Source organism: Polypterus senegalus, chromosome 1 (assembly GCF_016835505.1).
Source record: "Polypterus senegalus isolate Bchr_013 chromosome 1, ASM1683550v1, whole genome shotgun sequence".
Lineage (NCBI taxonomy): Eukaryota > Metazoa > Chordata > Cladistia > Polypteriformes > Polypteridae > Polypterus > Polypterus senegalus.
In genome coordinates this window covers 212,409,274-212,423,157 of record NC_053154.1, presented here as the reverse complement: position 1 = coordinate 212,423,157, position 13,884 = coordinate 212,409,274, and the positions used below count along the sequence as shown (strand labels likewise).

Genomic DNA, 13,884 nt, shown 5'->3' with positions numbered 1-13,884 from the left:
TGCACAAGATATATATATATATATATATATATATATATATATATATATATATATATATATATGACTATGATAAAAAAAAGAAAAATATATACAGTGTTATGTAGTGCTATGTAATCCAGAGAGTGTAAGGAGTAAAGAGTCCAGTGTGGAGGAGGGCAGCATGGTGTTCAGGTGCTGGTCTGCTTGAGGAAAGAAACTATTGCATAATCTAGCAGACCTGCTCCTGATGCTGCAGAGTCGTCTTCCAGAAGGAAGAGGAGTAAACAGTTGGTGGGAGGGGTGGTGGGGATCAGCCATGATGCTAGTGGCTTTATGAAGACACCGTGAGGTGTAGATCTCCTGCAGACTGGGTAGTGAACTGCCAATAATGCGCTCAGTGGTCCGCACAATCCTCTGAAGGGTTTTGCGGTCGAATGCATGGCAGTTTCCATACCAGACTGTGATGCAGCTGGTCAGGATGCTCTCTATGGTGCCTCTGTAGAAGGTGGTAAGTATGGGTTTGGGGAGGTGCACCTTCTTCAGTCGTCGCAGGAAGTAGAGATGCTGCTTGGCTCTTTTTGTAAGATAGGTGGTGTTTTTGGTCCAGGACAGGTCCTCTGTGATGTGAACACAGAGGAACTTGGTGCTCTTCACTCTCTCTACTGTGACGCCATCAATGCTGAGTGGAAGATGGGCAGCCTTGATCTTCCTGAAGTCAAAAATCAAATCTTTTGTCTTTTCAACATTAAGAGACAGATTATTGTCTTTGTACCAAAGTGTCGGCCATTCCACCTCTTCTCTGTACGTCGCATCATCGTCGTTCCCGATGAGTCCCACTACTGTAATATCATTGGCGAACTTGATAATGTGGTTTGTGTCAGAGTTGGAGGTGCAATCATGGGTTAGCTGCGTGAAGAGTAGCGGGCTCAGCACAAAACCCCGGGGGGGGCACCTGTGCTCAGTGTAATGGTGTTAGATCTTATATTCCCAATCTGTACTGTTTGGGGTCTTTCAGTGAGAAAGTCCAGAATCCAGTTGCAGGTGGAGGTGTTAAGTCCGAGCAGATTCAGCTTACTGATCAGCTGCCTGGGGATGATAGTATTGAATGCTGAGCTGAAGTCAATGAACAGCATTCTTACATGTGCATTGCGGTGATCCAGGTGTGACAGAGTGCCACTGAAATTGCATCGTCAGTTGATCGGTTTGATTGATATGCAAACTGTAAAGGGTCCAGTTTCGGGGGCAGCTGGTTCTTTATGTGACTCAAGACTAACTGCTCAAAGCACTTCATAATGATTGAAGTAAGTGCCACTGGGTGGTAGTCATTGAGTTCCGAAGCTGTGGCTGTCTTTGGGACAGGTCTGATGATGGTATTTTTAAAACATTGTGGCACAACAGCCTGGCTCAGGGAGATGTTGAAGATGTCCACTAGGACATCAGTCAGCTGGTCAGCACAGGCTCTTAGCACACGTCCAGGTATGTTACCTGGTCCAGCAGCTTTGTGTGGGTTGACCTTAGTGAGAGTCCTTCTCACACTAGCTGCAGACAGGGACAGAACTTGATTGTCTGGCGAGGGGGTGGTCTTCCATGCTGGTTTGTTGTTCTGTGTCTCAAAACCTGGCATAGAAGGTGTTAAGAGCGTCTGGAAGAGAGGTGTCGTTAACACACATACATACATACATACTGGCTGCTCTGAGTGCCACTTCGTCATTGGCTTTGTAGGCAGCATCCCTTGTTTTTAGCAGCTTGTGAACTTCTGCTTTGAACCATGGCTTGTCCCAAGACTGAGTAAGAGACCATGCTGCCATATACACAGATTCAAGGCACACAATTCACATAGTATTGTACACGATTCATAGTACTGTATATACAATGAACAACTGTATAAACACTTCTTTTACATACTGGTTTTATGAAAATACCCATCATTCTTGGTTTGTCAATGACATTAATCATGTTATACCATCACATACACCTGTCAATACACACTACACCAGTATACACTGTACTTCAAACTACATGCCCTTCGTAACTACACATAATAACACCTTATTCTCATCAACCTTGAACAACTCAAGTGGAGCTTCTTCATGGTCAAGAGCATCAATGCATATTGCCCATCCACTGACAAATTTTGCATATGTACTGGACCAAAATTAATACAAATTAAATGCACAATCTCAGTATACACAATGGCCAGCCCCGTTAATATATACACACAACCTCTGCACATACTGTGTCGCCATCTTCCCAGCTTACCATTACACTTAAAATGCATTAACTGTACTATACATGTATATCATACCTGTGTATGATATGAATGCAGAGATTAATATGCTATTTTATGCACTATTACATTCCAGGATGCACACATTACTTTGGTATCCTTAATTATATTCTACTTAATGATCCTCTAGACCACATCTTATAAATACAGTACATGTATGCACACAGACCCTGGCAGAGCAAGGCATTTGCGGACACAGTTACCACAAGCAAATTTTGTTTATAAGTACAGTTCAGGTTTTTTTAAAGATATGCTATATTTAGATGCTATTTCTGTAACTATCCTCTTTCAGAATACACATTGGTTTTGTTTACAAACACTTACATACACACTGCAGTGTACATTTACTTACACACTGCAGTCTTCACTGTCAGAATATTTAAATACAAATTAACCACCTACATATTTTCTCTCTTTTTGAATCATCTTGCCAGTTGGAGATACAATGCTATTTTACTGTGTATATTTTCTAATATGTACTTTTATATACAGCTCTTTTTGCAAATATCTATCTATCTAAAACCAAGTAAATGTAGTAGGAGCACTCTATACTTTTGGTTTTATCCATCCATCCATTTTCCAACCCGCTGAATCCGAACACCAGGGTGTGCTGGAGCCAATCCCAGGGCACAAGGCAGGAACCAAACCCGGGCAGGGTACCAACCCACTGCAGGATACACACAAACACACACTAGAGCCAATTTAGATTCGCCAATCCACCTAGCCTGCATGTCTTTGGACTGTGGGAGGAAACCGGAACGCCCAGAGGAAACCCACGCAAACACGGGGAGAACATGCAAATTCCACACCGGGAGGACCCGGGAAGCGAAGCCAGGTCTCCTAACTGCGAGGCAGCAGCACTACCCACTGCGCCACCATGCCACCCATTGGTTTTATCTGGAGTTATTATTTTGTAGGAATTTCTTTTTTCTGAAACATTGTACCTCCTGTCTAACTCCATTATACACCCTAGCATTGTCATCTCATTTATATGTAAACAAAACAAGCCTTGAATTAAAGTGTATTTTAAAGCAAATCAGTTCTTGTTTTTTACCATTATAATATCCACCCATCTACTATTAAACACAGCTAGTAAAAACAGAGTCACAGGAGCCTGAGCCTTTCCAAGAAGAAACAGATGCAAGGTAATAACCAATCCTGGAATGCCACATGACGCACTCATGCAAACTCACACCAGTCCACTTAACTAAAGAAGGATGCCTTTTTGATATGGGTTGAAAAATTGACTCATTGAATGTAAAACCTACATATCTTTGCTGGACTCCTCTTTTTAAATCTACTGAAAGGGATGAGCTTCTGAGCTTGCTTTTCATAATAACTACCTTCTGCTGGGAATTCTTTGGTAATACAAACCCTTCAAATTGTAATCATTTTAAACTAATAACTATAAATTACAAAAAGGTCAGTAATTGGGAAGTACAGAGGTACTTCGCAATGTTTTACGTCTGAAACTACAGCTTTATGTGAGTGAATCATGTTCAGATTTTTTTCAAATTACATTTCATTGCTCATCAAAAACAATGTCCCTTCCAGAGAACTACTGGAGTCATTTCTTCCTGGATATTGGTCCCACAGGAGGCAGTCTAATTAAAAAGGAGGAACAAATTCATAACATGTCACATTTTATAATGTGTCTGGCCAGGGGAAGGGACAATGGAATTGCACGGGAACTGGAATTAAACTGTTCTATTGGAACAGCAGTGTTTTCACAGAACAAAAGTATTCTTCCCTTATAGTCTTTAGTCAAGACATAAGCGTTAGGATTGACATGGGTGGGTCTTCTCTTATCTGTACCTTTCTTCTGTTATTAATATGCCAGTCTGTTTAAGAATGGTGGCGCAGTGGTAGCGCTGCTGCCTTGCAGTTAGGAGACCTGGGTTTGCTTCCCGGGTCCTCCCTGCATGGAGTTTGCATGTTCTCCCTGTGTCTGCGTGGGTTTCCTTCCACAGTCCAAAGACATGCTGGTTAAGTGGATTGGCGATTCTAAATTGGCCCTAGTCTGTGTGTGTCCTGTGGTGGGTTGGCACCGTGCCCAGGATTGGTTCGTGCCCTGTGTTGGCTGGGATTGGCTCCAGCAGACCCCTGTGTTCGGATTCAGCGGGTTGGAAAATGGATGGATGGATGTTTAAGGATAAAAAGAGCACTCTTTGTTGTGATGTCAATGAGTGATGAGGATCCACAGTATGTTTTTACACCTGATCTTGATTTCAGCATGCAATATTTATAAATCTCAAATATAATCCTTAATACTGTCAAAAGAGTGCCATAAAATAAACTTGGTACAGTTTAATGGTTTATCAAGCACAAACTGTGTGGCAGCATCTACATTATACAAACACTTGCATTTTCATTTTTGACAAGTAGTGTCACTTTCTACTATTTGCAATCATACAACCTTGCCACATAAAAATAGAAAAAAAAAACACACTGACAGGCTAAAAAAATTATGAAATAAATACACATACAAATGTAATACAGTAGCTCATAATTTTAAGAAAGTAATTCATACTGTTTTCAGTTTAATGAAAACGACACAAACATTAATTACATTTCTACTGTTATAATTATTTATTAAATGAAGATTTTATTTCTTCTGAAAAGCACCTAGTGTATACTGTTAACTGTGCTTATTAGATGTATTTCTTACATAGAGCTTACAGCAATATATATAGTTTAATATTTATATTTTATAATTTTTATACAAATATATTTTACCATTTTAAATGAACATGTCTTATTTGGTAGCATAACAAATAAATACTAAAACAACAGATATTACTATATATTAAAAAGTGTACACAGCGACCATTATCAAATTTTGTGTTGCTTCTCAATTAATTTTTTTTTATATTTTGAGTTGATTTGATCTGTCCATTTTCTAAACCCATTTCTTTGAACAGGGAGTCACAGGAAGCTGGAGCCTATCCTAACAACACTGAAACCAGCCATGGTTGGGAACACCAATTTTTTTCGGCATATACTGTATTGACTCGTACAAGTTCATTTAAGAGTCTCCAGTTAATATAACCTGTCTGTCTTTGGGATGTGGGAAGAACGCAGAGGATCTAGTCAAAGCCCACAGACACAGAATGTGCAGACTCAACACAGATAATAACTTGCCTTGAATCTGAAACCAAGCAGCTTGAGATCTGAGGAAAGCAGTACCACAGTAATTCTTGATTTACTCACATACAATAAATAAAATTTGAAAAAAAGAGGATTTTTTTAGTTAACAACATATTTGCTGGAATATAAACAGCATTTCCCGGGTTACTTTAAACAGCACAAAATGTAAGACTTACTCTTCTGTTTTCTTTTCACTACATCTTTTCTAGTTATATGAGTGCTTGTTAATGCCAATATTAAAATGCCTACTTTTACTTGTTTTTGTGCTATTTATGCACTGTATATATAAGGAAATGCTTTATCTGTGACTGATATGAATTTACAAATGAGCATTTCCTGAGAAATTGTTTTTTTAGAATGTATTAACTGGATAAAGATGAGGGAAATCCAGGAGATAAGAATGGTAAGTCAGAAAAGTATGGTTTGGATTTCAGTTAACAACAACTGTGCCTAGTACCCCTAGACAAGCTTTGGGCCTGTGACCATGAACTGAATTAGGTAGGATAATGGAACAACAGATTATGGTAAACCATATACGGTAGTCATCAACTGTGCAAAGTATAACTTTATTAACTAACTTGTCAAAATGTTACAGTCACAAAAAAAAAATCGGCTCCAAAGAAGAACAAAAGTTCTCACTTGTGGTTTAATTAGTCACTAGACTTGGCTTTTGCAAGATAGTTTTCAGGGTTTTGGCTTACCATAGTGTTTGTACAAATAATTCTTCTAACAGTAATATAAAACTATGTAAACTAATTTCAATGGCCTGATGGTACGTTCTGTTAAACGTGCAGCTCAAATGAAATTCTGTCTCAGTTTGAGCCTTAGCCACTAGTTTGTAATGTACACAAGTATTTCCTATTTGTGGTTTGCTATAAAGTGAATTAATCTATCTATATCAGCCAGTTTACAAAGGATTAGCATCTAATTCCAGGTTGATCCCTCTCTTGAATCCAGTGCTACTTTCTTCTATTCTAAGCCATTTATTTTTGTCAAGATGGGGCTCCTATTTGATGCAGACTTACATTTCATTTATATCCTGAGTAAATGATAAATCCCCTATTTGCTACTTTTGTTCTTACTGACTTTCCTATAATAAAGTGTGTTACTCTTGTTTCAGCCAGGTAAAGTATCTTATATTTTTTACGGAATATTTACTTGCAGTGCTTATTTTTGTAATTCTTCCACCATTAAAATAAGCACATTTCAGGCAAATTCATTTCAACATTACTACGTTTTATTTTGACTCAACTTCACATTTTCAAACCTGACTACTCCAATTCGGGGTTGCACGTTCCAGGATCTATCCTGGATGCCTAGGGCACAAGGCAGGAAACAACTCTGCATGAAGAGCCTGTCTACAGTAAAATCCACACAAAATTATTACACTGGGGCCCATTTAGAGTGGTAACGTGCAACCTTCTGACAGTGACAGGGCATTGGACCCAAACTATGGGCATTATATTCATGAGGAGACAAGTTTACTTCCTGCTTATTCATGCCACCCAGATTTCCTAAATAAAATTTTATTTTAATTTGTAGAACATTATTTAAATTATTAAGTCTGAACAGTATTCAGCACTCTTCCCTTCTGTTTATTTATTTATTAAAACTGTCTTCAGCTAAGTCTAAAGGACCTACTTTTAATATTTGTGCATATGAACGCTGAAGTTTTGGCACATGCTCTGAATGATATATTTGCATCTCACCTTATTCATTTTTATTTTTCAGATGATAAAACTACATTTTTCATACTTTTTAAATGTCATTATCATGAAATAAACTTCTGTTTCAACAAAAAATGTAAAATGACAGACATTAATATATGTTGAAAAGTGTTCTAGGACTAAATGATATTGTAAAATAAAATCAGAACACCATGAAATGACTTCTAATTGGAGATCATATCAAACTTAACTGTTGTTGCTCATCTTGATGATGTCAGACTACATAACTGCTAATTGCCTGGAATAATGGATTACGAAACTGCTTCATGACTTTTCAGCACAGTTTCAGATTTTCAAAGTACTGTATTGCAAATTTGCCACACTTTGACAGCTAATTAATTTTAAGCATGACGGCACCAGTGGCTGTTAGGCCTGGGTAAAAATATTGATTTTCTGATTAATCACTACTTTTTGTATAAACGAATTGGTATTAATTCTTAAAGTCTCAAGATCGATCGTGTGAATCTCCATCCTGCTCAATTACTATATGTAGATTTTTGCTTATTTACGCTTTTAGCACCTGAGCCAGTAAATGTCGCTAATGCGCCTGTTAAGGCTTTCTACGGAAAAACACTTTACTATTCAAATAGTGTGTTGGTAAAGGACAGCTGGATAAAAGCAAAGCCATATGTAAGCTGTGCAATTCAGATGTTAATTATTGTTGTAAAACAACAAATTTGAGAAATCACTGTTCCCAATGTCATCTGTAAATGTAATCTCAGTTGACATCCAAACATGCAAAGCCTGAACAATCTATACCGGAGATGGTGAGTAGCTCCAAGCACCTGTTTAATTTGCCTTGTGCCCAAAAAATAACAGAAACTACAGCAGGACAAGTTTTTGGAGACAGTAGCCCTAACTTGTGACAGCTGAACATCCAGGGCAGCAGATTCCTGCGTGATAATAACACATTGAAAATGACTGGGCACCTGTGGTGGATGTGTTGCAGACAAGTATGCTGCATTCTAGTCGCACCAAGAGTAACCTAATTGCCTATATACAGAGCTGCTGAGATGACTCGATGTTGTTCTAAAAGCTTTTCTATCACTCCTAGCTGTTCCACTGCTTGACCACATCAATCACAAGTTTGTATTTTGCCAAGTCCAATAAACAATGCTTCTCTTTAGGCATGTGGCTAGCTATACTGCTGCGTTGGAAAAAGTTTGCAACGCTCCTCACCTGGCAAAGCAAGTGGACAATTGTTACAATTTTCAGAGCAGCCTGTAATACAAAAGTCAGTGTGAGCACAAAGCAGCCCACTTGAAGTAGCTCCATGATAGCGACATTATCTGTCACAATGGCCAGGTCTTTTTCTTTTATGTTCTATTCATTCAATTCTGCTGTCAACAAGCATCAAGTCTAGATACTCGTTATAAAATGCTTCCGTTTTGTCTGAGGACTGTCAGAACACATTTTCGAGACATATTAACGTGACTGCTACAAGTGACCAACTGAAGGTATGTGTAACTTGTAGATATAGAAAGATACAAGTCTTCCTGCTGTATCTTTAATTTCAACTAATTCAAGATTATTTTAAATGTGCAATAGGGGAATACATTTTGGTAGCAGTTTAGTTGAAGGCTGTCTACATTAAGATTCATAACATAAATATTGATTATTATAAAGATTATTGGATAGCATTTATTATTTAAGTAGCAATTTTTGATTATTTTATAATATTATTTGCAAGATGATATAGATGTTTTATGAAGTATATGTCATTGTATTGTATTAAAACAAGGAGCAGCCACCATAATATGTGTGGACTCTGATGTGGTGATATATATATGTTAATTAAATGATGGTAAATTTTGAATGAGCACTGCACTCATTCAAAATTTTTCTTTTTTTTTAAAAATCAATAATATTTTGTTGCACATCTTCCAAATACAGATGTGAACTGTTTATTACTAATCATGTTTTTCTTCTTAAATGCCATTCCAGGCTTATGCATATGTTATGAAGGCACTATGTAGACACCCTTCAAATAAAGTGTTACTGAAATGTTTCATATTATACAGGTTAATTCCCATTATAGCAAACACTGAAGTAACAAAATTTTCAGAATAATGAATACTTTCTGTGGGCCCAAACAAACATTCATAGAACATCATGTTAAACAAACCTCATTTTAACAAAATGTTAATCTTAGTACAACAAATTTTTTTTGTCCAAAAATGGCCACCAAAGATAATAATGCGATGGCAAAAATACTTTAATGCCGCTCCTATACTTTCCGTGCAGAGTATCAGGAACCCTGCAACTGGTTGTCTCAAAGAGAGAGATAGTCTGTTATGAAATTTCCAGTCTCGGGCAGGCTCTACGAAAGTGTAGGCAAATCACATACTTGGCCAAATTCTGCATCAGTGCTCCACCGAGCATCCACGTGGGTAGTTGTGTTATGTGCAGATACTGTACTGTTCAAGTTTCATAGAGCTTCTGAACGTTTTCTTTGAGATGAACAAAAAGACTGAGAAATGGAAGTTTGTGCTGAGAGAAAAAAATAAATAATCCTAGAAAAAGATGATTCCAGAATGAAGAAAAATGATGTAGAGATAGCACTTTGGAATTGTGCCTTCATCTTCATCTAAAGACTTCTGTATTCTCACACTTGTCCATCCATCCATCCATCCATCCATTTTCTAACCCGCTGCCTTCTCACACTTGTATTTCTATTAAAAAAGTTTCATTTAATGTCTCATTTTCATTCTGTGTTCCTACCTGTATTTCTAATAAAAAAAGTTACATCTAACGTCTCGTTTCATTCTGCTTTTTCTTACCTGTATTTCTATAAAAAGAATTTACATCTAATATCTTGTTTTCAAATAAAATATTTTTGCAGTTCAAGAAGCACTTTTTTTTATACATATATAGTAAAGCTTGGGTCACAGAGTTGCACGGGAGATAGGAAGATGAGTCCAGATTTTCAGGGAAAATACAGGTACTATATTACTGTATAGAGAAGGCAGGTACAGTCTCAAGATGTCATTCAGAATAGGAACTGTTAGGAGATTAGAAGAACACCAGCACCTCAGATTTGTGGCAGAAAAAATCTAGAGTAAACAGATCAGGAGAGTGTGAGGAACAGCGGATCAAAGCCAGCCCGGTGTTAAATGTTAAACATTGTGCGACAAACATGGTACGCGGTAAGCCTGATCCTGCACAGGACAACCAATTGCTTTACCCTTGGTTTACTGTTTTCCAGAGACAGTAGAACAGCTGTCCTTGTGCCGCTGCTGTTAAAGATGGTGAATCACTGGCGGCCCCGGTCACAATACTATAAGTATTTTCCCCATATTTGTTATAACAAAATTTCTATTTTGAATGAAATATTTTTATGGTCCCCTGAGTTGTATTATAACCAGATTCCACCTGTATTAGTGTTCTTTATTCATAGTTAAGTAATTTCTAAAAAAGCCAGCACTTCGAATATATCAGCGCATGCTAATTCTGTCAAGATAAAATCGATACCGAATTGAATCCAGGCATCGGAATCAAATCAAACTGGGACATCAGTGCTGATATCCAGCCCTAGTGGCTATACAGATGTTTTCCAGGTATGTTGAGCTCAGCTATGGTCTCATCTTTTTCTTTTATCATTTTGTCATGGTACAACAAATACAAGACAATGGACAAACAAGGTGCTCTTCTGATTTTACGGTCCATAATGCCTATTTTCCTTTTTTCCTTGCATTGTGTAGTTTGTACCTCTGCCTGAGCACTCATTTGTTATGAACTCTTCCACACACAGAAACTGAACCCTACAACCTATGACAAAGTTGACCCTATTTGATTTTGTCAGGGTGAGTCGCAGACTGGTCTGAGTTGCTAGGGCTGTCAAACTACAAGACTGAATGTCACAAGAGCATGCCACAACTGTCCTCAACTCCCTAAGATCATGTAAGTGAAGGCTATGGCTAGAAAAGCTGTATGGTGTGACAAGGGCTTAACCAGGGCATAAGCCTTCACCCCTTTATATAAAATGCTGTATATTTTGGTACTACAGACCCCAATATAAACCAAAGCCTATACTTAATTCACCACAATCTGTGCCCTTTATGTAACTGTATAATGTGCCAACAATTCACACGCAAAATACCCAAGAACAGTTGTTCCCCTAAATTCTTCACCTAATATCATCCATTCACTTGCATTTCTACTGTAGTACCATACTTTTTCAAGTCTTCAAAATACAACAGTTTCTCAGAATATTACTATGTATATATTATATACTATATGTACTTTATATAAAACTACATGTACCAGACATGCTGATTTGCAGGCAATCTAAGGAAAAGGTTTCTATTAATGGATCAATCTCATGGCACTGAGACCCACAAATATTTAACCATATTCTTTATATTTAGCCTATATTATCTGATTATTGACCTTATATCTCTACAACATTTCAAACATTAACTTAAGACAAGTCTAGTGTTTTCCAGGTTACGTAGCTGTTGAAGCTCAAATACAAATAGTGTTTATGCGTGCCAGGGAGAACCTACTTAAATTATGTCTAAAGCTTACTATTTTTAAGTATCTGACCTTTCATACAGCTTTTTACATAATGAAATGTAATCCTAAAGTCATTTGCTCTTGGAGATATGCTGAGCTCTGTTTGGAAAACTGGCTGTAAAGCTGACTCAGGTCCAGTCCAAACCTTACATTTCCTTCATTTCAAAGCAGCCTTTTCTGAACAATCTACCCTTTCTGGTCAGTCACTTTCATCCTTCCTGTACCAAATAAGCGTATTAACTTTCCTTGCATGTGCACCTAATGACTGACTAATAGCATGAAAGAGCATTAGACAGTGCACCACTGGACCCACTCACATGCATACCTACACAATGGCAGTTTGGAATGACAAATCTATCTAATCAATACCTCTTTGGTAATTTGGAGATAATCTCAGGGTACCCAGAAGAAAACTCACGGCAGGAATTTGCCAACTCCACTCAGACAATATACTAGATCCATAACACAGCCCTGCCACTTGCTGTATCGGCATATACAGTATGGATATGGCACCAGTTCAGCGCAGGGTTCAATCAGGCAAAACCAAACTATTACACTATTACACACTATTCAAAAGAAAAATAGGGGAAAACTCCATGAAGAAATGGTAAGTAACAGAAAGTGATAAAGTTATGCATCTACTTATTTATGTATTTAATTACTTCTGTAAAAAAGCAACACCCCCCTCTGGGAACAAATCTAACTATCTTGTAGGATATTTTAACATATAAAAAATATCAGACGGTTATTAAACTGTTCATTCTTTCTGTGCTACATTTCATAAGAACGCAACATGCCCGATGCGCGTTTATCCATTTTTGAACACGTTTAAAGCATTATTGGGTACCGCCCGAGATCAAAAATCCTGTCAAAACTGAAGGGAAGACATTTGCCAAACGTGACACCCGTCCATCAACAGGCATATTCGCCCACATCTACAGTTACTGGGACAATTAATATTTACAATGTAACTTAACTCCCTTTCGTTTTTAATCTAGTAACGTATCAAAAAATCTTTACTGTTTCTTATTCGATGTGAGGAAAACAAACAACGGCACTACCAGCCGCTTTATACGCATAAGCGGTCAGTTTTAACTAGCCGACACCCCTTCTTAAAGCTCACCTTATTCAAGTCCTGCTTGTTGTAAACGTTTCACGTCCCATTCGGTTTAACTTATCCGCAAGGTCTTTCTGTCCAGTCTTGAAGTTGGTCATTACTCGACTCGGTGAGTGCGTGTTGCCACTTTCCCCGCCTACTCCACGCTGGCTCTTTGGCGGGCTGCACTTTGATGTCACTAGCGGCGTCCCTCCGTTTTCAGGACACTCTGAGTGAGACGTTTACGGTGTACCTGAACGTTCTCCCTGCACTACCCCACCCGTTTGACTGCCTCACGGAAATACAGAAGTGTGAGTCAAGAAATCGCTTACCCCAAACTCTTTAGTCACAGCTCCACTGGATCGCGATCCCGTTCGCCACTGAAGGCATTTCTCAGAGACTCCTCGGAAATCAGCAAAAGTTAGGCTTTCTTAAGAGAAAAACTATATAAGAGTAAGCAGTACTTTTCTTCTGGCGCACATGGTAGTACAACGCGTCTCCGGTCTGGCTTCTCTAGCACTGCAAATTCACAAAGAACAGAGCGAGACGGTACAGAAGGAGGAAGGGAGGATCCGCAGAAGTTCAGGTATCAGATTGTCTCATGCATAATTAGGAGGAAAGTGCTGCGCCTCAGGGTGTATCGCACTACTGACAAGTCCGTTTCATGAAGTGAGAGGTTCCGCTGCCTAACACCAGGTAGCAAAAATCCGCATTTGTGCTGATGAACAAAAAAGGAACGTGAATAATGCTTAAAGTTAATCAACAGATCCATTATTGCCAGTGGATATTATTTCAGTTGCATATAGTGTGTGTGTATCGAATGTCTAGAGTTATGGAAATGGTACAAATCTGTGCTACTGCAAGGTACGTTTCAGTGTTGTTTACACCTTTTTGAGACACCAAATGAAAGGCTGCTAATTACTCCTAATTGACCAAGATTTTCTAAACAAACAAAATGCTTCCTGTGAAATTCTCAAGGTATCAGGCCATACTTTATTTGGTCTTTTTCGACTGCAAATTGTGACCCGTCCTTTTCCAAGTACATCACCATGCGGCGCATAATTTAAAAAAAAACAACGTTACGAATATCTGTTTGGATGATCTGAAGTAATTAATTTTCAAAATCCATGTAT

At 38.2% G+C, this 13,884-nt stretch overlaps 1 protein-coding gene across 4 annotated transcripts in view; it reads right to left on the bottom strand.

Moving 5' to 3' along the window:
• Window positions 1-13,299, bottom strand: part of LOC120538985 (transmembrane protein 150A-like) — a 115,149-nt gene extending 101,850 nt beyond the window's left edge. For 2 of the 4 annotated variants that reach the window (XM_039768651.1, XM_039768659.1), the window contains exon 1: window positions 13,084-13,299. The gene's annotated coding sequence lies outside the window, so the exon portion shown is untranslated. Of the gene's footprint in view, window positions 1-12,778; window positions 12,919-13,083 lie in introns of those variants that run through there. The other 2 variants (XM_039768642.1, XM_039768677.1) reach the window with 1 other exon arrangement.
• Window positions 13,300-13,884: the final 585 nt, after the last annotated feature.